This window comes from Lissotriton vulgaris, chromosome 2_1, assembly GCF_964263255.1.
Source record: "Lissotriton vulgaris chromosome 2_1, aLisVul1.2, whole genome shotgun sequence".
NCBI classification, from domain to species: Eukaryota; Metazoa; Chordata; class Amphibia; order Caudata; family Salamandridae; genus Lissotriton; species Lissotriton vulgaris.
The window spans coordinates 381,534,354-381,559,497 of NC_141687.1; positions in this window are offsets into that span (position 1 = coordinate 381,534,354).

The following is a 25,144-nucleotide window of genomic DNA, read 5'->3' on the forward strand; positions in this document are numbered from 1 at the left end:
GGAGATCTATTTAAGTTCAGCTCTGTGAATTGCTTTGAAGGGATGCTTCATGAGCTGCGCTTAAACCAGATTAGGTTTCCATTGAGGAGGAGGAGGTCTGATTGGAGGAAAAATTCAGGAGAGACCTTTCATAAACTACTTGACTAATTGGCTGGAGCAAAGAGATGGGCCACCAGAGGAATGCCTGTAAGTGGAGATGGCGGCCAGATGTAACTTGATGGACGTGAGCATAAGGCCAGATTTAGCCAGTGAAAGCAGATAAGGAAGAATTTTGTCTGGGGAACACTCAAGAGGATATTAATTATTATCAAGGCAACAAGAACAAAAACGTTTCCATTTAAGAGAGAATATTTTAATCGTGGATGGTGCTCTAGCTTTAGCAACTATGCCTTTGCAGTCCTTAGGCAAATCTTTTCCTCGAATTCAGAAGCCAGGCATGTAGTTGCAGCGGGGCTGGATGTGGATGGAGAATCTGGCCGTTGTTCAATGCCAACAGTGTTGGCTATACGGTGAAGCAATAAGGCCTGTATTCTGAGAGTAGGAGAAGCTCTGTGAACCAGTGCTGACGCGGTCAATGAGGGGCAATGAGAATTATCCAGCATGGCTCCATCTTCGGCTTCCTGAGAAGTCTTGGGAGTAATGGAAAGGGGGAAATGCGTAGGCGAAGATCCCTGTCCATCTCATCATAAAAGCGTTTCTCCAAGAGCCTTTTTCTGATTCCCAGCTGGCATTAAATTGGCATTTCTTTTCTCTAAGACGCAAAGAGATCCAATTTGGGCTTGCCCCACATCTGGAAAATGTATTCCAGGATTGTCTTGTCTAGTTCCCATTTGTGGCAAGCATTCGAAGTTTTGCTTAACCCTTTTGGTGTTTGCGTCGGCCAATGGCCGACACAAGCACTACCTCCCTGGTGAGGCGTACATCCATTGGCCGTCACCAGGGAGGCACCCCTTTAAACCTCCGGTGCAAAGCACCGGAGATTGGTTTTAAAAAAAATTTCCCCCGGGGCAAACACAAAAGACTTACCGTGTCTACCCCCCCACACCACCCATCCCACCCATCTGTGACGTCAGCGTGCCGCAAGGCGCTCTGATGGCTCTGATTTCCCCACGTTGCCGAGGACAGCTGCAGGTAAGGCTGCACTCAACTCCGATAAGGGAAATCAGGCCAAAAACTCAGTAGACACTATTGTTTCCCTCTGGTGACAATAATTAAACTCAGTAAAGATGAGTGACAATTCTGATAGAGATAAAATGGCAGCTGAGCGTTTTGACAATCTGTGCAGAGGTAGTACTGTGACGCAAGCAATCAAAAGTGTAACACAACAAAAAGACGAGGGATTACGTATTAAATTCATTAAACTATAGAGACTTAAGAGATCAGAAATGTCAAAATGGTGGGATGGAGCCACCCTTAGGCAATATGCCAAACTAAACAGAGTACCGAGAGGCCTTCGCTCTCAAATTATGCCCACAAATTGAAAATAATTAAAAAAGAAGAAATCTTCAAGAGCCCTTTGGATTGTTTAATGCTTCTCTAGATAGCATATTATTATTGTGACAAGCAGTGTGCTGTGATTATTGTGACTGTCAAGTGTGCTTAATCTTCGGATTACGCAGAGAGAAGTGGGGTGTTCTCTTCTCCCAGTGTTATTGCAAGCACCCAATTGTATTGTGTCAAAAAACGAGATATTCAAGTGTATTTCTACATGAGCGCTACAAATCTCCTTTAACACCCAACGTTTAAGGGTCGGTCCTCCTGCTCAGTGACCGAACCCCTATGGGGGCAATTTTTTTTATAGCCATGTGCTTTCCGTGGGAGCCACAATCGGCCCCCAGGGAAGCCATAGCTAGAAAATAGAGGAAGAAAGATATCTGAGAAAACAGGGGGTCCCAAAACGTGTTTTCCCCATGCAATTTCCCATAGGATACTTTAGACACGGCTACAGCTCGAACTGCTGAACGGAATTACACCAAATTTGGCAAAAAGGTAGCCCTTGGTTCAGAAAGAGCCCTTTTTAGGTCTCGCCTGAGCCAATGCGCTTGCGCATTGCTCCGGCTAGATTATAGTAAGGGGAAAAGAACAGTTTACCAAAACGGCGGATTAGACACAGTTCATGTGATCTATGCACGTGCACGCCAGCCACATCACACACCACCATTTGTCTGTGCCTCGCATCAGACTTCAAAGGCTGCCGCTCCCCCCCTTAATCAGACTTCAAAGGCTGCCGCTCCCCCGCCCTCCGCATCAGACTTCAAAGGAATGCGCTCCCGCTCCCCTGCCCCCCGCCACAGCAATGCAGAGAGCTTGTCTCCGCCTGCTCACCCATGTGCTTGCATCTTCCTTCCTTGGCCCTGGGTGTTTTCCGTGTTCTCCCATTCAGCGCCTTCTCCACCCCGTACTTGATTGCTGTCCAAGCCCCATCTGCCTGCTCTCCCGTGTGCTTGCATCTTCCTTCCTTGGCCCTGGGTGTTTTCCGTGTTCTCCCATTCAGTGCCTTCTCGACACCGTACTTGATTGCTGTCCAAGCCCCAGCCCTCGCTGCCTCTATCATTATACACTCTCCCTGTGTTTTCCTGTTTCCCCTTGCTTTTTCCCTCCTCCATCATTCTGTGCTTTGATAAACTGAACGCGCTTTGTAGCACTCAACCCTGCGTGTTCTTAGCTTCATTCTCTGTGCTGCTGCACCACATCACTCAGTGACACCACCACATCACTCAGGTGCACCACCATATCACTCAGGGACACCATCACATCACTCAGGGGCACAACCACATCACTCAGGGGCACCACTCACGGACACCACCACATCACTCGGGGACACCACCACATCACTCAGGAACACCTCCACATCACTCAGGGGCACCACTCAGGGGCACCACCACATCACTCAGGGACACCACCACATCACTCACAGACACCACCACATCACTCAGGGACACCACCACATCACTCAGGGGCACCACCACATCAGTCGGGGACACCACCACATCACTCGGGTACACCACCACCTCACTCGGGGACACCACCACATCACTAGGGGACACCACCACATCACTCTGTGACACCACCACATTACTTGGGGACACCACCACATCACTCAGGGACACCACCACATCACTCGGGGACACCACCACATCACTCGGTACCACCACATCACTCAGGAACACCACCACATCACTCAGGGGCACCACTCAGGGGCACCACCACATCACTCAGGGACACCACCACATCCCTCATGGACAACACCACATCACTCAGGAACACCACCACATCACTCAGGGACACCACCACATCACTCAGGGGCACCACCACATCACTCAGGGGCACCACTCGGGGGCACCACCACATCACTCAGGGACACCACCACATCACTCACAGACACCACCACATCACTCAGGGGCACCACCACATCACTCGGGGGCACCACCACATCACTCGGGGATACCACCACATCACTCAGGAACACCTCCACATCACTCAGGGGCACCACTCAGGGGCACCACCACATCACTCAGGGACACCACCACATCACTCACAGACACCACCACATCACTCAGGGACACCACCACATCACTCAGGGGCACCACCACATCACTCGGGGACACCACCACATCACTCGGGTACACCACCACATCACTCGGAGACACCACCACATCACTAGGGGACACCACCACATCACTCTGTGACACCACCACATTACTTGGGGACACCACCACATCACTCAGGGACACCACCACATCACTCGGGGACACCACCACATCACTCGGTACCACCACATCACTCAGGAACACCACCACATCACTCAGGGGCACCACTCAGGGGCACCACCACATCACTCAGGGACACCACCACATCCCTTATGGACAACACCACATCACTCAGGAACACCACCACATCACTCGGGGACACCACCACATCACTCGGGGACACCACCACATCACTCTGGGACACCACCACATCACTCTGGGACACCACCACATTACTCAGGGACACCACCACATCACTCAGGGACACCACCACATCACTCAGGGACACCACCACATCACTCAGGGACACCACCACATCACTCAGGGACACCACCACATCACTCGGGGGTACCACCACATCACTCGGGGGTACCACCACATCACTCAGGAACACCACCACATCACTCAAGGGCACCACTCAGGGGCACCACCACATCACTCAGGGACACCACCACATCCCTCATAGACACCACCACATCACTCAGGAACACCACCACATCACTCAGTGACACCACCACATCACTCAGGGGCACCACCACATCACTCAGGGACACCCCCACATCACTCGGGGACACCACCACATCACTCGGGGACACCACCACATCACTCGGGGACACCACCACATCACTCAGGGATACCACCACATCACTCAGGGATACCACCACATCACTCGGGGACACCACCACATCACTCGGGGACACCACCACATCACTCAGGGACACCACCACATCACTCTGGGACACCACCACATCACTCAGCCCAACCACATCATCACTCAGCACCACAACAGCACTGTCCTTGCTTGCTACCAATAAGCATTGCCATAGAAAATAGGACTCGCATTAGGAAAGTGTAAGCTATTGGCTTTGTGAATAACAATGATATTAATTTATATATTTTCAAAGCAATCACATATTTAAAAAATGTGTCATTTACAATACCAATAGCTCACACTTTCCTAATGCGAGACCTATTACATTGCAAATGCTTGTTGTTAAATGGTGTAAATCCATTCAGTATTTGTTGAGAAAATCAAAATTAAAAAAGGTTTCGATATCTATGGCCGCGGAGGATCCGCGTACCCTCCCGATCAAGAGCTGCATGCTAATTGTCTGTTAACACTCCAAACCAGGAAGTGTTGGCAGCCATCTTGTGCCGTGGTAGAACCGATTCAGAAAAGGGGGCGGTGATGGACAGAGTATCTGAATTAAGCAGAACACTCGTACCCAGTCAACAGATCAGGGCTTGATCCATCACCGTTTTTTAGCTCACTGCACCATCCCAGCTCAGAACCTGGCTACATGCAAATTAGTCTGTCCCTGGCCCAGTGCATCATGGGAACAGGGCAGACCAAACTACCAAGCCAATTCTTTTACTGGAAAGGAAACAAGCTTCTGGGGACCGGTTTCTGGCATCACAGCCGTCTTCGGCCCGGCTTGCTTGAATCCTGATGGTGCAGTGAGCAAGGGACTCATGTCTGAGCATACCCTTCCAGGCTTATGGTGGACAAAACGATTCAGAAAAGGGGGTGGTGATGGACAGAGTATCTGAATTAAGCGGAACACTCGTACCCAGTCAACAGATCAGGGCTTGATCCATCACCGTTTTTTAGCTCACTGCACCATCCCAGCTCAGAACCTGGCTACATGCAAATTAGTCTGTCCCTGCCCCGGAAGCTTGTTTCCTTTCCAGTAAAAGCCCCCCACAGCCCCGGGGACTGCCACACCCCGGGGCTTGTGTTTTATTTAAATAAATAAATACCTGTGTGGGGTGGCTTGAGCCCCCCACACGCCCCGGGGACCACCCCCCCCCCGGGGCTTTGGTAATGTTGGGTGGGGGCCTCGTGGCCCCCCTCTTGGAGCCCTGTCAAGGCCCTGGGGACCACCCCCCCCCAGGGCTGACTCCTGCAGTGCAGTTTGCTATGGCAGGGCGGGAGCCTCGAGGCTCCCGCCCTGCCATAGCAAACTCTGCTTTGGTATTTGGAAGAGAGAGCAGGAAACCTACTCTCTCTTCCAAATACCAAAGCAGATTGCTTTTCCACACGGGGAGCTGCATCTTAGCCGCTCCCTGTGTGGAAAAGCAATACCGGCTCCCGCAGGACACTGGGAGCCGAGGGAGCGTGGGGGGATTGAGGACCCCCCACAGTCCTCAATGGATAGGGCTGACCCCGGGGGATGGAGTCCCCGGGGTCATAAGTGGCCCAGGAGGGGAGCCATACGCGGCTCTTCTCCCAAATTAGATTTTTTTTTTTTTTAACGGAAGGCCGGCCCCGGGAGATGGGGTACCCAGGGCCATAAATGGCCTGAGGAGGGGGCCCTCGCAGCCCCCCTCCAAAAAATTTCAAAAAGTGCCCATGCCCCAGGGGATTGGGTCCCGGGGCCGATTATGGCCTTTATGAAGATGGGGAACTAATTCCCCTTGAATACTGGGGGTCCCTATGGGCCAACTAGCCCACCAGGAACCTCTAGTATGCGCCAGGGAGCTCCGTTGCAGAGAGGTGTTCAGAGGCCGTGCCCCTTTTTACACCTCTGCAACGCAGCTCTGTGGCGCTTAATGGAGGTACCTGGTGGGCTAGTTGCACCCCAGGGACCCTCGGGATTCAAGGGGACTTAATCCCCCAACTTAAAATGTGCCACGGGGCGTGTTTGCACACGTCACCTCAGGCCTGCCCCCTTCGTTCACCACTTTGGAAATGCACCCCCCTGGTGAGTTGTAAGTTGGGGAATTAATTCCCCTATAATACTGAGGGTCCCTGGGGGCCAACTAGCCCACCAGGTACCTTCAGTATGCGCCAGGGAGCTGCGTTGCAGAGATGTGTTCAGAGGTCACGCCCCTTTTTACACCTTTTTGCAACGCAGCTCTGTGGCGGTTACTGGAGGTACAGAGTGGGCTAGTTTGACCCTAGGGACCCTCAGGATTCAAGGGGACTTAATCTCCCAACTTAACACGGCCCCACGGTGTGTTTTCACACATCAGCTCAGCCCCCCTCCCTTCACCAGTGTGGTAGTTGTAATCCCCCTGCCCTATTATGTACTAGGATCTTACAGAGGTGGCCATGGTAATCACAAGGGTACCCCAATGCACAGTGTTCCCTAGTGTATTTAGGTGTTTTAACTGTATTTTAAGTGTCTTTTAGCATAGCACTGGCTCTAGGACTGGTTAGTCAGAGTCAATTACCACCAGTACCCATCAGAAAAAGTTGAGGGTACAGGGTAGTTTTGCAACAAGGTCTCTTTCTGCTCCTCTGTTTGTTCTTTCTGCACGTCTTCCTTCTTCCTGCCCTTTTCTTCGTCTGTGAGGACTTCTGTTGCTTCTTTCTGCATTTCTTTTTCTTCTTTCTGTGTGTTTTTCTTCTTTCTTCATATGTCCTACCTCTGTAGGCATAGTTAGAAACTAGCATTTAAAAAACCTTTGAAATTAAATGAAAAAAACTTAGGTTTCAGGCACGTTATAGTTAAAAATTAGCATTTAAAAAAACCTTAGAAATTCACTGAAAAAACCATAAGTTTCAGGGGCGTTATAGTTAGTTAGACATTTCACTCGAACGAAACCATTGAAATTCCCCCGTTATAGTTAGTTCAGCTAACTATAACTCGCGCGCCCGCAATGCACTGCTGATGACGTCACATATTACATCACTCATGACATGGTCAGTGACATCACTGATGACATCTCAAATGAAATCACTGATGACATCATCCTTGTGATAGAATGGCAGACCTCCTCTCACCCTAATATAACCTTTGATAGACACACTCAAAACATTTTCAAAACAATGGACATACCAATATCACTTACAAGATACCTATTTAGTAATTCCAAGATCTACACACACATCCACTCATTCACCGACTGTCCTATACAGTCACTCATACATGTACTCACTCATCATATGAACTCATACATCCTGTTACATACTGACACTCATCCACAGAGTTACTCACACACATAGCCACACATGCAAACAAGGTATCAAACATCCATTAAATTGCATATAGTTATACACGTAACACCACACTTACAGCTACAGAAACGTACACATACTTACTCTCTTAAGCAATCACTTATAGCAACACATACTAATTTATACAGGAACTCTTCCAATCTCTCACTCTCACATATACTCACTTATATACACCAATACTCACATATACTAGTTTAAAACTTATGTAGTTACTCATAAAGACACTATTGAGACAGTCATTCATTCACTAATACACCCACACTCATCCATCCATACAGTCCTGCACACATGCTGTCTTCAACACATACAAACAGTGAGTCACTTATTTTATAGTGAGGAAGTGTGGCTCAATGGTTAGAGCGGCGGACCCTGATGCAGAGGTCTGTCCCAGGACCAGGGTTCAATTCCCGCCTCGGCGGATCTTGGGCTCAATTTCCTCAGACCTGCTAATTCTCGCCTCGTGCCTATTCTAATCATGGGTCCCACTCTGCAACTCTGGGCAATAGCTTGCTTAATCTCCACAACGGCTTCACCTTGGGGGTGCCCAGGAGTGGACATTTCACAGGGAAAAAACCAGGAAGGGTTCCACAGCGGTATGCGTTACAGCGCCAGGACACCCCAGTTTGGGGGTATTAGTGCGCTTTACAAGTACAAATTACATTACATTATTCATGCATCTATGCAATACGTAATACCCCCCATCAAACCATACTGTCACTCATACTGATACTCAAAAAAACAACTAATAACCTATATAGACACTCATGTAGCTACTCACCAACCCATGCAGCCACTTATACACAGTTAGAGACTGATACAGATATGTATATATTTAAACATTACTCACTAACCCATGTATTCACTAAGATACACTTAATCAGTCAGTTACAAAATCAATTTTTCAGCAAAAAAATCATCCATTTAGACACTTCTATACCGATTTATTCTTCCATCGACCGCGAGATATACATGATATACATATATAAAACATATTTAATTTTCAGAAAAACAGACATTCAATGGATGATGTCATCAGGGATGTCATCAGTGATGTCATTTAAGATGTCATCAGTGATGTCATCAGTGATGTCACTGACCATGTCATGAGTGATGTAATATGTGACGTCATCAGCAGTGCATTGTGGGCGCGCTGGTTATAATTAGCTGAACTAACTATAACGGGGGAATTTCAATAGTTTTGTGCGAGTGAAATGTCCAACTAACTATAACGCCCCTGAAACCTATGTTTTTTTCATTGAATTTCTAAGGCTTTTTAAATGCTAATTTCTAAATATAACGTGCCTGAAACCTATGGTTTTTTCAGTGAATATATATATATATATATACATATATATATATATATAGAGAGAGAGAGAGAGAGAGTCTCTTTCTCTCTGTAGATGATATATGTATATATGTGTATCTATATACATATATGTGTATATTGATACATATATATACATAAGTCTACAGAGTGAATGATATATATGTATCTGTGTATGTACCCAAAGTTCATAAGGCAATGACAAATCCGCCTGGTAGACCTATAGTGAGCTCTATAGGATCATTACTTGAGACAACATCAAGATTCATTGATATATTCTTGATGAATAATGTTACATCACAACCCTCATACCTAAGGGACACAATGGACTTTCTGAAAAAACTGTCAAACATTGAATGGAAACCAGGATATCTCATGACAACGATAGACGTGACGTCTTTGTATACTTCAATACGCCATGATGACGGAATAAAAGCCATCAAAAAGATTTTGGAGACGCGATCAATCAGCCACTTGGAACATTCTGGGAATATATATATATATATATATATATATATATATATATATATATATATATATATATATATATATATATATATATATGTAATAACATCATCTAGCAACCTGAAAAATGTTATAAATAATTGTAGATAGTGTACATAGTGTATATGTATATAATCTAGGAAAATATAGGTGCATAAATACCAAATGTAGTGGTAAAACTCCTAATATGAAATTACTTTAATTTGAAATAATGGACTGTGAGTACTTTACAAGGAGAAAAATACCACTAAAATATGGATTGGAGAATATGCTGCATTGAATAACATTGTAATATTTTGATTCAATAATCAACAATGATTTTACATGTACTTTACTGTAAATAATTTGATTATGTTTTGAAATAAGTAAGAATCCCTTTTTTCCACTCAAGAAAATGGCGTTTATCTTTTGGCCGTAGTGTGTAAACAAGGTTAACTGTCTAGAGGAGAAATAGAAATGGTAGAAGGGCACGCTCACTTAGTTTAAAAAGAAAGTCTAGACATCAGGACTCTATGGTCCAGTGGAAGGCTAGTGAAGCCGAAACACGTAGGCCATCCGATTTTTGCACGGAATTTTGCACATGGTGTGTAAAAACAAATAAAGAACTGTAAAAAGTTTACCTGCTGCTGTGCCGTGACTTCTGCCGGTGGGGAACAAGAGGGTAAGAAGATTCAAAGCAGTATTTTGCACGAGGGACTGGGCGTGCATCACAGGCACTTACAAACTGAGGCGAGGCGGTGAAAATGGACATTCCCAGTCGATTGATGTGAGAGAGAAAAAATGAACCGACGCCTCTGCTGTTTGATCAGAATTCTGCGTTGTGAAGAAAAACAGGCGTGGTGGTTGAAGCGGCGAAAACCAAGCGGTGAGTGCACGGCTGGGGGGAAGGCGGTGTCTGCACTGTTTGTTAACGCGGCGGAGGCGGCGTATGGGCAGCGGGGTCCCGCGACCACCGCCTGTGTGCAAACCGCGGGGGAGAGTAACCGAGCGCGAAAGCGTCTGTAGATGCTGTGCAGATATTGGCTGTAATCTTGTTCGAGATCTGGAAAGACAAGACGCCGCGTATTAAAGACAACCATTTTCAGATCAAAGCGCAATTGAGCACGAACACATACTGAACGCGGAAGAACCTTCCCAACAACTAATAACCTATATAGACACTCATGTAGCTACTCACCAACCCATGCAGCCACTTATACACAGTTAGAGACTGATACAGATATGTATATATTTAAACATTACTCACTAACCCATGTATTCACTAAGATACACTTAATCAGTCAGTTACAAAATCAATTTTTCTGCAAAAAAATCATCCATTTAGACACTTCTATACCGATTTATTCTTCCATCGACCGCGAGATATACATGATATACATATATAAAACATATTTAATTTTCAGAAAAACAGACATTCAATGGATGATGTCATCAGGGATGTCATCAGTGATGTCATTTAAGATGTCATCAGTGATGTCATCAGTGATGTCACTGACCATGTCATGAGTGATGTAATATGTGACGTCATCAGCAGTGCATTGTGGGCGCGCTGGTTATAATTAGCTGAACTAACTATAACGGGGGAATTTCAATAGTTTTGTGCGAGTGAAATGTCCAACTAACTATAACGCCCCTGAAACCTATGTTTTTTTCATTGAATTTCTAAGGCTTTTTAAATGCTAATTTCTAAATATAACGTGCCTGAAACCTATGGTTTTTTCAGTGAATATATATATATATATATATATATATATATATATATAGAGAGAGAGAGAGAGAGAGAGAGAGAGAGAGTCTCTTTCTCTCTGTAGATGATATATGTATATATGTGTATCTATATACATATATGTGTATATTGATACATATATATACATAAGTCTACAGAGTGAATGATATATATGTATCTGTGTATGTACCCAAAGTTCATAAGGCAATGACAAATCCGCCTGGTAGACCTATAGTGAGCTCTATAGGATCATTACTTGAGACAACATCAAGATTCATTGATATATTCTTGATGAATAATGTTACATCACAACCCTCATACCTAAGGGACACAATGGACTTTCTGAAAAAACTGTCAAACATTGAATGGAAACCAGGATATCTCATGACAACGATAGACGTGACGTCTTTGTATACTTCAATACGCCATGATGACGGAATAAAAGCCATCAAAAAGATTTTGGAGACGCGATCAATCAGCCACTTGGAACATTCTGGGAATATATATATATATATATATATATATATATATATATATATATATATATATATATATATATATATATATATATATATATGTAATAACATCATCTAGCAACCTGAAAAATGTTATAAATAATTGTAGATAGTGTACATAGTGTATATGTATATAATCTAGGAAAATATAGGTGCATAAATACCAAATGTAGTGGTAAAACTCCTAATATGAAATTACTTTAATTTGAAATAATGGACTGTGAGTACTTTACAAGGAGAAAAATACCACTAAAATATGGATTGGAGAATATGCTGCATTGAATAACATTGTAATATTTTGATTCAATAATCAACAATGATTTTACATGTACTTTACTGTAAATAATTTGATTATGTTTTGAAATAAGTAAGAATCCCTTTTTTCCACTCAAGAAAATGGCGTTTATCTTTTGGCCGTAGTGTGTAAACAAGGTTAACTGTCTAGAGGAGAAATAGAAATGGTAGAAGGGCACGCTCACTTAGTTTAAAAAGAAAGTCTAGACATCAGGACTCTATGGTCCAGTGGAAGGCTAGTGAAGCCGAAACACGTAGGCCATCCGATTTTTGCACGGAATTTTGCACATGGTGTGTAAAAACAAATAAAGAACTGTAAAAAGTTTACCTGCTGCTGTGCCGTGACTTCTGCCGGTGGGGAACAAGAGGGTAAGAAGATTCAAAGCAGTATTTTGCACGAGGGACTGGGCGTGCATCACAGGCACTTACAAACTGAGGCGAGGCGGTGAAAATGGACATTCCCAGTCGATTGATGTGAGAGAGAAAAAATGAACCGACGCCTCTGCTGTTTGATCAGAATTCTGCGTTGTGAAGAAAAACAGGCGTGGTGGTTGAAGCGGCGAAAACCAAGCGGTGAGTGCACGGCTGGGGGGAAGGCGGTGTCTGCACTGTTTGTTAACGCGGCGGAGGCGGCGTATGGGCAGCGGGGTCCCGCGACCACCGCCTGTGTGCAAACCGCGGGGGAGAGTAACCGAGCGCGAAAGCGTCTGTAGATGCTGTGCAGATATTGGCTGTAATCTTGTTCGAGATCTGGAAAGACAAGACGCCGCGTATTAAAGACAACCATTTTCAGATCAAAGCGCAATTGAGCACGAACACATACTGAACGCGGAAGAACCTTCCCAGTGGAGCACGAAGGTTAAAGGGAGAGTACAGCATTATTTTGTGATTCCGAGGAGCGCGAGAGCGTTCACAAGGCGCAGCAGGCTAACGGATGAAACCTTAAAGTCTGAGGAGCAGACTATGGAATAGTCCGTAGTAGAAAATATGGAATAGTTACACACCAGACCGCAAGAAAACATGCAATTTAAGATAAATAATACAACCTTGTTTACACAGATGGCAGAGAAGTCAAAAAATCGCCAACAAAGGGCAAGTGAACTTCTTAAGGATGAAAGCAGTCCCATAACGAACTCTAACACAAGAGGAAAACAGTGGAAAAAGAAAAAGATAACAGAACCATTGTGAATATCATAAGGGAACAACAACAGAACAAAATATTGGAGATTAATAAATGGTGGGAAAAAACAACATTAGAGAAATACATAGAATTCAAAAGAATTCCTAGAGGCCTTAGGATATTAATTATGCCCACCTTAAATGATCTAGACCCGGATTTGATTAAACTTTGGCAAACAGACACTAATGAATGTTCCTATAAGCCGATGAGGACGCTGATAATACATGCTGAGAGGAAACTGGAAAAAATCACAGCTGTGATTGAAGCCCTGGAATCAGAATTAGCTAACATTCCGACATCAGAGGAGTCCAAAGAATTTATTGAAAAATGGAGAAAAAAGTTTGTAAACATGAAGCAGAGGTGGAAAAACGAAAAGCCAGTAAATTTACAAGGGACAGATTGGATTATACCAACGGGCACATTTACACATTCGCCAGAAAATATGATACTCTAAGGAATCGAGTGGTGATGGATAAATGGGCAGGACCGGCACATATAGATACAGTTGAAAGTTCAGAGATCAGTTCGACTGATGAAGATGCAGCAACCACCCCTCTGGATTTTTGTGGGGAGATACATCTTGCCCAGATGATAACGCGACAAAGAGAGAGAGGCAGAAGCAATACTTGGGGAAGAGAAACATCAAAAACCCAGCCAAAACCACAACCCGAAGGGGCAATAGGAGGTACAAAGCCAAAGAGAGGCAGAGGAAAGCAAAAGTAATCTTGAAGAAGAAGAATCAGACAGCGGACAATGTAGTCATAAATTCATCAAGTAAGAAACTGTCTGAAACACATCTGAAACTCCTAAACAGAGGATTATCGTATTGCCCAAACAAGAACATGGATATAGCAAGTGCACGAATTGATTTATACAAATTTTGCAGAAAAGTCAAATTAAAGAAATATTTTTCAGAGAAAAAACCTCAGAGGCCTGAACAACAGATGGAAGAAAGGGGTTTATCTTCCATTACTCAAAAGGACTTACCGACAATGAGGGCCCTGATAGAAATGGAGGAGAAGATGACTACAATAGAGGAAGATGAAAGCTCTCTCCAACTTGATATTGACTTTTGTAAAACATCTGGATTCACTACTAATAAAGGAGGGGCCAGTGGACTACGAAAACAATCACAATTTTGTCCACAGCTTCCACCCGGGAACAAAGTTGACCTGTTCCAAGAGTTGATGGTGGAGGAGATTGCGAGAATATCTAAATATTCCTTTACCAACAAAACAGGAACATGGAACAGCAAATTATGTAATCTTTCGCCAAATGAATACAAAGCAATATCAGGGCTCAAGAATGATCCAACAATAATAATAAAGTCCTCAGATAAAGGAGGAAATATTGTGGTGCAGGACATGACGGATTATATCAACGAAGCAAAACGACAACTGCATAATCAAAATCATTATGTATTACTCAAGAAGAATCCAATGGAAGGTTGGACAAAGGAATACCACACACTATTATTAGGCTGGAAAGATCAAGGATTGATTGATTTTGATGAGTACTTGTACTTGAAAACAGATAATCCCATCATAGTCACAATATACTTTTTACCCAAAGTTCATAAGGCAATGAAAAATCCGCCTGGTAAACCTATAGTGAGCTCTATAGGATCATTACTTGAGACAACATCAAGATTCATTGATATATTCTTAATGAATAATGTTACATCACAACCCTCATACCTAAGGGACATAATGGACTTTCTGAAAAAACTGTCAAACATTGAATGGAAACCAGGATATCTCATGACAACGATAGACGTGACGTCTTTGTATACTTCAATACGCCATGATGACGGAATAAAAGCCATCAAAAAGATTTTGGAGACGCGATCAATCAGCCACTTGGAACATTCTGCAATGCTGATAGACATACTGACCTATTGTTTAACCCATAACTTCTTTCTTTTCTTGGGAAATCTGTATTTACAGAAACAGGGCACCGCAATGGGGACATCTTTTGCCCCAACATATGCGAACCGCCTAATGGCTGTTTGGGAGAATGAAGTTGTGGAACAGGAAAAGAAGAAACATACAAAAATTATAGCATGGTGTCGTTTCATCGACGACTTGTTCGTCGTATGGGACGGAAACAAAGTGGAACTCCAAAACTTTATAGACTCATTGGAAACCAACGACTGCAATCTCTACTTTACATCTGCCATAAGTGAAACCAATCTGGTATTCTTGGATGTGGAAATGTTCACATTAAACAATCAACTATGTACCAAGATACACAGGAAACCAACTGCCTGCAACAGTATCCTCCACGCCAATAGTGGGCATCCGGCCAAATTGAAGTGGAGCATACCCTATGGTCAGATGTTAAGAGCCAAAATGAACTGCTCGCAAGAAGAGGACCTCAAACAAGAAATTGAGAAAATTAGTGATCGTTTTCTGGAAAGGGGGTACCCGATAGAAGTGATTGAAACAGCGGTTTCAAGAATGAATCTAAAAGAAAGAACAGACCTCCTAATATCAGCTAAACACACTGAAAATGTAGAACATGGAACAGGAGAGAAAATGGATGAAATTAGTCTAATCATGGATTTTAATAATCAAAGTGTTGAACTGAAGAAGGCATTGAGAAAACATTGGAAAATCCTATTATTAGATGAAACCTTGAAAGTGAATCTAACGGCATTTCCAAGTGTCACCTATAGAAGAACGTCTTCATTACGAGATATCATAACCAACAGTCATCTGGAGATCAAACAATTGCTAAAGACTTCATGGCTAAATACCCCTGGATTCTGGAAATGCACGAAGTGCAAGGCCTGTGAACATGGCCTTAACATTACAGAGTATAAACTGCAAAATGGCAGGTCTGAGAAAATTACATAGCACATTACTTGTGAATCGAAGTACGTAATTTACAGACTTGTGTGCCCTTGGGGCAAATCCTACATAGGGAGCACCATCAACAAATTAAAACTCAGGATACTCCAACACCTACGCGCAATCAAGAACAAGGACCCCAATTATCCAATGGCCAAACACTTTGAGGAATGTCATGAAAGTGATTGTAGCCAACTTAAATACTCAGGAATAAAAATCAGCAAATTTTCACAAAGAGGGGGAGATCGCACAATGCAATTACGTAAACTGGAATCGAGAATGATTCTGGGAATGGGGACGGAGTACCCTTATGGACATAACCAAGATGCAGAACTGTATGTACATCTGTAAATAGACTAAAACATCAAGAAAAGAAAATAAGCTGAAACATGAATTTCCAAAATCAATTGACTACATGTATATAGATGTAAATATGATGAGAAGAAGTGATCTAAGGAGGGGCGCTACCACATCAATGACATAGTATGATAGATTTGACAAGTCATTGTTATGTGTGGACTTGAAGTGGCGTGCCACCGGGTAAGTACTGTCACTGTTAACTATTGCTCGTAAGTGCTGCAAGATCCTGACGTGCACCTGCAGCTTGGTACTGCCCACATAACGAAGGCCACATGTGCACGTCAGGACATATATTGCGAACTCACTATGACAGTTGTGATAACCCTGGATAGCTTTCCTGATGGGACTGAACGGTGTAAGATAATACGAGGTGTTAAACCCGAATTTGCACGCCCCTACAAGAGGAACATTTGAAGAAACCTTTCTGTTTGAGCCAGGCACTGCCACTGCCCAGCTCAGGGCTATTCTTAACTAGACAGTTATGCATACTGGGAGCCCTTTTATAGGTTATAGTCGGGGCACTCCCGGACAAGGTCGGGATGGGCTGCTAGTATGTATATATATATATATATATATATATATATATATATATATATATATATATATACATACTAGCAGCCCATCCCAACCTTGTCCGGGAGCAATCATGGCTCAGGGCCCCCGCCCCCCCCTGATGTTGTGTAACCTGCCCACGTCACTGCTCACGTCACTTTTTCCTGCTGTAATGCCCTGTTTGGTACCTGCTCAACTTTGTACGCTTTTGTCACCTGCACACGTTTCTTTTTGCTCCTGTTAACCTGCCCACGTCACTTATTCCTCCTGTAATGCCCCATTTTGTCACCTGCACACGTTTTTTGCTCCCTGCTAAACTTTGTACGCTTTTGTCACCTGCACACGTTTCTTTTTGCTCCTGTTAACCTGCCCACGTCACTTATTCCTCCTGTAATGCCCCATTTTGTCACCTGCACACGTTTTTTGCTCCCTGCTCAACTTTGTACGCTTTTGTCACCTGCACACGGTTCTTTTTGTTCCTGTTAACCTGCCCACGTCACTTTTTCCTCCTGAAATGCCCCGTTTTGTCACCTGCACACGTTTTTGCTCCCCGCTCAACTTTATACCTGCACACGTTTCTTTTTGCTCTTGTTAACCTGCCCACATAACTTTTTCCTCCTGTAATGCCCAGTTTTGTGACCTGCACACGTTTGTTTTTCCTCCGGTACCTGTGGCTCGCTCACCGCTCCTCCCCGCCGCCGCTCCTCCCTCACGTTTGCTTTGCTGACGACCGCTCCTCCCCGCCGCAGCTCCTCACTGTCTGGCCGCCAATCCTCACCGCCTGTCTGCCGGTCATGTCTGCTGCTCCCCGCGCTGATGTCCGCGGCTCCTCGTCACTGCCCCGCGCTGATCTCCGCTCCTCGTCAGTGCTTCTCCCCGCGCTGAACTCCGCCGCTCCTGTATGCCGCTCCTCGCGTGTACGTCGCTCCTGATATCAGCACGCACGTCGCGGCCGGAGCTACTTTCAAGGGACTATTTTTATTTTATTTTTTTACTTATATTTTTTAATAACATATTTTTTTTAATTCATGTAGCCTATGTCCATCTGCACACCCTGAGGATTCCATTGATGTATCGAGTGTGTGGATTGGCACTGTGGTTCCCAAGTTTACCCGCCTCAAAGCCTGAAAGTTCTTCCTTTATAATAGTAGTATAGATATATATATATATATATATATATTACAGCACGAAAATACTTCATCAAGTTGCAAAAATGGTCAGCACACTGGTTTCCGATTTCCAAAATTATTTATTGCAATTCCCCCTCGCCCAGACAGACGCATTTCGCTCTACTAGCTTCGTCAGTGTCAATTCGCAATTCGTGTACTACCAAATTACACCATTTTAAACCTTCCTCACCATCATTTCATTCCACAAAATAGAAAAAGGCTTTCATTTGTAAAAGCGGTGGCCATCTTACAGTGTACAAAGTTTGCCTTACATTTCATGGGTTTTCAATGGCGATAAATAAAGTGCATAAGTGCTCCTATTAAAAGATACATTAATTTTGGAACCACAAATATTTAATTTCTGAGTACATTCCTTAAATATAATGTTAATGTGCATAAATCACTGTTCCATCACAATAATACACTTATGTCATTTTCATTCCCTGTGGGTATGCTTAACAGCTGATTCTTGCCCTGTATGGGCAGTGTCTACCCTATAATTCTCTGCTGAACTATTGTGTCTCATTTTAGGTATCGCAGGGAGCAAATTGTTTTGTTTGACTTAGAAGATACTTCTGTTCTCTTGTTCTAGTAGTTTGGGCTTTCAATATACATGATCCCATGTATTTTCTTAAATTAAAGGTGAACCCACATCTCATCATCATTGTTCAAACCCCATGGTGTTAGTGTTTTGAGGTCGATGATGTATTTTGACTCCAGAGTTCAGAGTGCCTGGACTCTGCCTCCCCCCGTTCTAAACGGGTCACTTGATCTATGCAATAATAACTCGGAAGATCCCTATTACTTTGATGATATTCTGAAAAATGGCGAGCAACCGGATAGGATCTATCCTTGTTAGCGATTGCTCGCATGTGTTCCAGGATACTGAGCTTCGTGGGATAGATTGTGCTCCCTATATATCGCTTTTTACATGGACATACTAGGCAATAGATTGTATAGTCCGAATTACAATTCAAGAGTTTAGTTATTTTTCTGTTGGGTTCACCTGTACCCGTTCTACCTGGATAGGAAGTGGCTTTTTTGCTGAATTTACAAGCTTTGCAGCGGAGACATGAAAAAATCTGTTTACACCTGCCAGATTTGGGGGTTGGACTCTGGATGAAAAGTGGCTGTGGACCAGATGGTCAGACAACGATTGACATTGGCGCTATGTTATTAAAGGCCTGTCCGAAAGATATTTCTTTAATACATTGTCTGTGGCTAAAATGTGCCAATTCTTTTTGAAACTTTGGACCAGCTCACCCGACTTGGTATTAAAGTTGGTGATCATTCTAACCTGATCCTCCTCTTTCTTGGCCTCTTTAACCACCAAGAGGTCCCTCCTGTTCACTGTTTCTACTTTTTCTACAGCATATTTTAGAATGTTACTGGAGTACCCTCTGTTTTGAAATCTTTTAGTGGCCTTTATTTGTGCCTGTTGGTAATCGGTGTTTGCTGAACAGTTTCTTTTTAGTCGCAATAATTCACCGTAGGGTACATTTTTAATCAGACTTTTCGGGTGATAACTTGCCGCGTGTAGCACGGTGTTGCCCGCTGTAGGTTTTCCATACAGTCTGGTCTATGGGGTATTACCCTGTATAAATACCTCCAAGTCCAAATAACACACACTGGTAGAACTGATTGTACTAGTGAATCTCAAGTTTAGATTATTATTGTTTAGAGTGGCGATGTACTCCTCAGCCGAGGTTTGACCCCCCCCTCCACACAATAAACAGATCGTCAATATATCTGGTCCACAAGAGTATTCTATCACTCCATCTGTCATTCATTGCTCCCCATGCCTCGTGCTTCTCCCACCAGCCCACGAACATGTTCGCGTAGCTGGGGGAGAAGCACGAGCCCATCGAGGTCCCTCTAGTTTGTTTGTACAGCTGCCCAGAGAAAATAAAGATGTTGTTATACAGGCAAAACGGTATCATACTTAACAACATATTGCTATGTGTCCTGTATTTCTCAGGTTTTTTGTCAAGGAACCACTTCGTTGCTTTTAGGCCTTCTTCATGTGCTATGCAGGTGTAAAGATTTACCACATCTAATGTTATAAGGAGCATGTCAGGTTCCCAAGAGATATTGTCCATCATCCGGAGGAAATCCTGTGTTCCCTCACGTAGGAGGCCAAGTCCCTGACAAATGGGGCCAAATAAGAGTCAATGAAGTGGGATGTGTTTTCTAAAAGACCACCAATTGCTGACACAAAAGATCTCCCTGGTGGCCTTTTGGCATTTTTATGGATTTTTGGTAAATGATAAAAAGGGGGGAGTACTGGTGATTCACATTGAAGAAAGAGAAACTCCTCTGTACTTAGCATGCCTTCGTTTTTCCATTCTGTTACCATTGCTTGGTATTGCGTCAAGCTATTGGCATACTCAGCTCTTTGTATGAACTTGTAACAGTCTGTGTCTTTCAATTGCCTGAGCGCCTCTTGTTCATATTTCTCTTTGCTAACAATCACTATATTTCCCCCCTTGTCCGAAGGGAAAAAAATGTAATAAAAAAAATGATATATATTTTTATATATATATAGAGAGAGTCTCTTTCTCTCTGTAGATGATATATGTATATATGTGTATCTATATACATATATGTGTATATTGATACATATATATATATATACATAAGTCTACAGAGTGAATGATATATATGTATCTCTGTGTGTGTATATATATATAAATATATATATATATATATATATATATATGCTAGTTGATGCACCGTGAACGCAGCACTCGAGGACGGGTGCTGTACAAACGCGGGGGTGCGCCCGCAATATTTATCCAAGCTCTGTTGCGTTGCCAATAAACTCTAGCAACTGCCCCCGCGAGTGCTGCTTTTCTTTTTGGGAAACAAGAAAACAGAGCTTTGAAGTTACATGAAAGGCAGTAAAAGGCAGTAAAGGCAGTAAAGAGTGGTACTGCTGCAGAGTACAAATAAAACTTCCTACTAGATAGAGATATCTGACTTTTATCTAGTGTCAGTTTTGACGCCATAAAGGCCATGCTGGAAAGAACAGATCTTTATTATGTGGATAGCTAAGTGGATTAGTAAAGCCACGCAGTAGATACAATTTAAAACAGATGAAATGTTTGTGAGAGAGGGGCTATGGAGAGATGAGTGGCACGCTTGCAAGGATGGTATTGAGGGAGTCAAAGGAGGTCATAGTGTGCAATTGTAAAGAACACGTTCACCCGTAGGCTTCCGGTGCCAAAATGATGGTCACACTGGCTTCCACCAGCACTAAAAGGCTGCGATGATGGGTACGTGGCAAGGTAAAGTAATACTGTGTCTTTTTTCTCTCTTTCTTCATCTTTTTGAGAGTGTACGGATTTCGCCAAGGAAAGGTAAGGTGACACTGTCATTATTAACTTTTAAACACTTCACTCACACACACACCCACCTACAATTTAAAACCAACAACCTATCAGCCTTCTACGTAGGATAGTGTTTTAAAAGGATAGTTTTAGGCACTAGCAGAGACGGCATATTGTTGGATGAATGCTTCCCAGGCCCTAAGTCTAGTTCTGGAGTCCAGCTCTGAGGCAGGATCAGAGACTGAGACAGCAGATACTGAGACAACATCTGAGGGAGAGGACAATGGAGCCAAATCTGGGAGTCGGCGCAGTTCCAACTGATGACTCCTCTTCCAGCGATTCTAAAGGAGACAATGTCAGTCGTGCTGTCCCTTTGCCAGCACAGTCTGTGCAGCAGGACACCAGTAACAGGTTAGAGCAACCAGAGTGCAGGCACATGCGGTCCCAAGCACAGACGGAGTGCTGTCTTGGCAGCCTCCCAATTTAGTTCAGCCTCAAAATCCGCCTTTCACAGGTGACACTGGATGTAAAATCGATACTGCAAATTTTATGCCAATTGAGCAGGCCCATCTCTTTTTGGATGTTGACTTACTTGATGAAATTGTGCAGCAAACAAATTTGCGTACTGAACAGTTTCTGAGGGAGCAAGGAGGTACTCTTGGGCCTCATTCTAGGTTGCGCATGTGGACTCTCACTACTTTAGGGGAGTTGAAGATTTTTTTGGGCCCTCACGCTTAACACCTTGGCTGCTAGGCGTTTCCCCCCCCTGTGCTGAAAATTGCACTTCTCCTATATTCATGACGAGCTCAGCTCGTCATCAGCACAGCTCAACTGTGCATCATGGCGAGCTGAGCTCGTCATGAGCATCAAAAGGGTTAAAATGGGGATAGTGCATAAACCAACCTTGCTATCCTACTGCTCTACTCGCACGGTTTAGTTAACCCCCATCTTCGCACCATACATGAGCAGAGATCGTCTTTTGCTATTGATTTTGTATAAAGGGCAGCTGCTGTTTGTTTAGGCAGTACATTCCGAGCAAACACGCTCGCTATGGCATCAAGTTGTACATGCTGTGTGAGAGCTCGACTGGCTATGTGTACAGCTTGAGAGAGTATACAGGGAAGGACACAACCCTTAACCCTGTAGGTTGCCCTCCCACGCTAGGGGTCACAGGAAAGATCATATGGGTGCTTGTCCAGACACTTCTTCGAAAAGGTTATAACCTTTATGTGGACAATTTCTATACATGAATAGAGCTGTTCAGTGAGCTCTACAAAGCTGGCACCGTGGCTTGCGGTACAATTCGTTATCGCCACAAAGGATTTCCACAGGAGCTTGTTTGCAAGAAGCTCCAAAAATCCCAGAGCACTGCGTTGCGTTCCAACGAACTGCTTGCAGTCAAGTTCTCAGAGAGGCGTGACGTGTACATGCTCACTACAATTCATGCTGAGAGCACTTCTCCTGTGACGGTTTGGGGTCAGATGGCCGAAGTCCACAAGCCCACCTGTATACTTGATTACAACAAGTACATGGGCTGAGTGGACAAGAACGACCAGGTTCTTCAGCCATATAATGTGAGTCGTAAAACTCTCACTTGCTATAAGAAACTGTTTACGCACCTGATCCAGATGGCAACATACAATGCGTATGTTGTTTATCATGAGACCACCACAGGAAGATTCATGTCTTTTCTTGACTTTCAGTTATCTGTGATTGAAAGTCTCACTGCTACAGAAGCAGCAGCCTCCACTTCATGAGCAACACTTTGTTGATAAAATTTCTTACAATACCCAAAAAGGAGCGACCATGTTGTCGTTGTAAAGTGTGCTCGATGCAGGGAAAGAGGCAGGAGACTCGTGTTTACCATCCCCAGTGCCTAAGTAAGCCTGCCTTCTGTTTTCCTACTTGCTTTATGTTGTATCACACTAAAGCAAAAAACTGGGAAATTGACTGAGGTGGAGCTGCCAATAGGTAAACAATTCAATTGGTGTGAATGGATACCTACTGTCTGTGGGCCACTCCTTCACTTTGCAAGCAGCTGCAGAATATTTCTTCCTCTACTTCAGGAAATCATGGACTTATCAACAACTTTATCTGCGTTTAGAATGTGGCAGTTGTGGTGTTCGCCAATTGACAAGTGCATTATAGTCCCCACGCTGCATATACTGGTGGACAAAACATACGCCACGCTGTCACGAAGTACCCGTGTTTCACATTCAACCGTTCTTCATAGTTTATGGTGTTCGCTTTAGAAAGCTTTTGGAAATTTCCAGAATGTTTGCCCTAGTCTCAAAGGTAGATCTGCTTGCTCAGTTCGAGGAATGGCTGTGCGGCATACTCTGGCACTCCCCAACTTGCATCCACAAACTGGAAGGAGTTGGACTTAGCACAGTGAGAGCATACACAGGACGTGACAGTAATGTTTTCTCATGCTTCAAGTAGCTAGAGATGGAAGGCATTAGTATAGGGTCTCTTGACAATTAGACAGTATTAGTTAGGTCTCTGATGAGGACAGACACGCAAACGGGTTAGAACACCTTATGGTAGGTGCACTTTCCGAGGAAGATTGCAATGGTAGAAGGCAGATAGTTAAGGTAGTATAGATACACGTCATGACTTCATCTTCACCCATGGATTCGTAACCATTGCTGCCACACTCGCACTGAATTTACTATAGTACTTATTGGTCAATGCTGCTTGCCATGTTCATCCTCCGTTAGAACTTAGTAGATGGTCAGTTTGCTGTATGATGAGTGCATTACAGTCACTGCACATAACGGTGTATTGGACATATGCTACGTTGTCACGGACTACCCCTGTTTCACATTCATCCGTTCTTCATAGTTTATGATGTTATCTTTTGAAAAGTTCCAGCAAGTTTGCCTTAGTTTCAAAGGTAGATATGCTCGCTCAGTTTGAGATATGGCCTAAAACGATATTCGGACACCCCCCAACTTGCATCCACAAACTGGAAGGAGTTGGATTTAGCATAGTGAGTGCACTAAAGGTGCATGAAAGACATGTCTTCCTGAGCCTCATGTGGCTGTCATGAAAGCCGTTAGTATAGGTTCACTGGGCATGCGTTCCGTAATGTTCAGGAAGAAGGAGGTGGAGACTTAACAGGTGGTAAAATATAGTCAAACTCATTATGTCTTGTGGCATATGAATATGATGGGCCCTTGCATGACGGCGGATTGTTTGTGTGAGTGCAAGTGATCTGATTGTTTGGGCCCGTGGCTGGCGGTATGGAAGTCTTGTGTGTTGTGTGTGAAAGGCGTGTGAATGGACCATAAAGTGGCTGGTGCCGTGACGTGGCTTTATGGCTCCCCTTCAGAAGGCTTGGCTTCAATATTTATATACTTTGAAGCCAGCGTTTCTGGAGGTGCTGAAACCAACCAGTGTAAGTGGTGGATTAGTTTTAACAAATTAGTGTTAGATTGATGTTTGCGGCGGTTTAATGGCCTTTTGGAATTATTTTTTTTTTGTCAATATGGGTAGCAGGGGACATTCTGCCCTAGCTCAGTTGTCACCTAGGCAAACCTTCACATTTTTGAGTAGTAGACAAAGGTATAAGTACAAGGGTGAATTACTTGCGTGGCTCTCACTGTTTTTTTTACCCAACATGC